This window comes from Heptranchias perlo, unplaced genomic scaffold, assembly GCF_035084215.1.
Source record: "Heptranchias perlo isolate sHepPer1 unplaced genomic scaffold, sHepPer1.hap1 HAP1_SCAFFOLD_1158, whole genome shotgun sequence".
Lineage (NCBI taxonomy): Eukaryota > Metazoa > Chordata > Chondrichthyes > Hexanchiformes > Hexanchidae > Heptranchias > Heptranchias perlo.
The window spans coordinates 18,758-21,515 of record NW_027138383.1 but is presented as its reverse complement, the minus strand read 5'-3'; positions in this window follow the sequence as shown (position 1 = coordinate 21,515).

Sequence of the window (2,758 nt, the reverse complement as noted above, 5' to 3'; positions counted from 1 at the left end):
TCTGGGGAAAGAAGTTTCTCCTGAATTCCCCGATTGGATTTATTAGTGACTCTCTTGTTATGTTAAACTCGTATAGAACCTTGGTTAGACCACACTTGGAGCACTGTGCATAGTTCTGGTCTCCACATACCTTGGTTAGACCACACTTGGAGCACTGTGCATAGTTCTGGTCTCCATATACCTTGGTTAGACCACACTCGGAGCACTGTGCACAGTTCTGGTCTCCATATACCTTGGTTAGACCACACTCGGAGCACTGTGCACAGTTCTGGTCTCCATATACCTTGGTTAGACCACACTCGGAGCACTGTGCACAGTTCTGATCTCCATATACCATGGTTAGACCACACTTGGAGCACTGTGCACAGTCCTGGTCTCCACATACCTTGGTTAGACCACACTCGGAGCACTGTGCACAGTTCTGGTCTCCATATACCTTGGTTAGACCACACTCGGAGCACTGTGCACAGTTCTGATCTCCATATACCATGGTTAGACCACACTTGGAGCACTGTGCACAGTCCTGGTCTCCACATACCTTGGTTAGACCACACTCGGAGCACTGTGCACAGTTCTGGTCTCCATATACCTTGGTTGGACCACACTTGGAGCACTGTGCACAGTTCTGGTCTCCATATACCTTGGTTGGACCACACTTGGAGCACTGTGCACAGTTCTGGTCTCCATATACCTTGGTTGGACCACACTTGGAGCACTGTGCACAGTTCTGGTCTCCATATACCTTGGATAGACCACACTTGGAGCACTGTGCGCAGTTCTGGTCTCCATATACCTTGGTTAGACCACACTTGGAGCACTGTGCGCAGTTCTGGTCTCCATATACCTTGGATAGACCACACTTGGAGCACTGTGCGCAGTTCTGGTCTCCATATACCTTGGATAGACCACACTCGGAGCACCGTGCACAGTTCTGGTCTCCGTATACCTTGGTTAGACCACACTTGGAGCACTGTGCACAGTTCTGGTCTCCGTATACCTTGGTTAGACCACACTTGGAGCACTGTGCGCAGTTCTGGTCTCCGTATACCTTGGTTAGACCACACTTGGAGCACTGTGCACAGTTCTGGTCTCCATATACCTTGGTTGGACCACACTTGGAGCACTGTGCACAGTTCTGGTCTCCATATACCTTGGATAGACCACACTTGGAGCACTGTGCACAGTTCTGGTCTCCATATACCTTGGTTAGACCACACTTGGAGCACTGTGCGCAGTTCTGGTCTCCATATACCTTGGTTAGACCACACTTGGAGCACTGTGCGCAGTTCTGATCTCCATATACCTTGGTTAGACCACACTTGGAGCACTGTGCACAGTTCTGGTCTCCATATTCCTTGGATAGACCACACTTGGAGCACTGTGCACAGTTCTGGTCTCCATATACCTTGGTTGGACCACACTTGGAGCACTGTGCACAGTTCTGGTCTCCATATACCTTGGTTGGACCACACTTGGAGCACTGTGCACAGTTCTGGTCTCCATATACCTTGGTTAGACCACACTTGGAGCACTGTGCACAGTTCTGGTCTCCATATACCTTGGATAGACCACACTTGGAGCACTGTGCACAGTTCTGGTCTCCATATTCCTTGGATAGACCACACTTGGAGCACTGTGCACAGTTCTGGTCTCCATATTCCTTGGATAGACCACACTTGGAGCACTGTGCACAGTTCTGGTCTCCATATACCTTGGTTGGACCACACTTGGAGCACTGTGCACAGTTCTGGTCTCCATATACCTTGGATAGACCACACTTGGAGCACTGTGCGCAGTTCTGGTCTCCATATACCTTGGTTAGACCACACTTGGAGCACTGTGCACAGTTCTGGTCTCCATATTCCTTGGATAGACCACACTTGGAGCACTGTGCACAGTTCTGGTCTCCATATACCTGGGTTAGACCACACTTGGAGCACTGTGCACAGTTCTGGTCTCCATATACCTTGGATAGACCACACTTGGAGCACTGTGCACAGTTCTGGTCTCCATATTCCTTGGATAGACCACACTTGGAGCACTGTGCACAGTTCTGGTCTCCATATACCTTGGTTGGACCACACTTGGAGCACTGTGCACAGTTCTGGTCTCCATATACCTTGGTTGGACCACACTTGGAGCACTGTGCACAGTTCTGGTCTCCATATACCTTGGTTAGACCACACTTGGAGCACTGTGCACAGTTCTGGTCTCCATATACCTTGGATAGACCACACTTGGAGCACTGTGCACAGTTCTGGTCTCCATATTCCTTGGATAGACCACACTTGGAGCACTGTGCACAGTTCTGGTCTCCATATTCCTTGGATAGACCACACTTGGAGCACTGTGCACAGTTCTGGTCTCCATATACCTTGGTTGGACCACACTTGGAGCACTGTGCACAGTTCTGGTCTCCATATACCTTGGATAGACCACACTTGGAGCACTGTGCGCAGTTCTGGTCTCCATATACCTTGGTTAGACCACACTTGGAGCACTGTGCACAGTTCTGGTCTCCATATTCCTTGGATAGACCACACTTGGAGCACTGTGCACAGTTCTGGTCTCCATATACCTGGGTTAGACCACACTTGGAGCACTGTGCACAGTTCTGGTCTCCATATTCCTTGGATAGACCACACTTGGAGCACTGTGCACAGTTCTGGTCTCCATATACCTTGGTTGGACCACACTTGGAGCACTGTGCACAGTTCTGGTCTCCATATTCCTTGGTTAGACCACACGTGGAGCACTG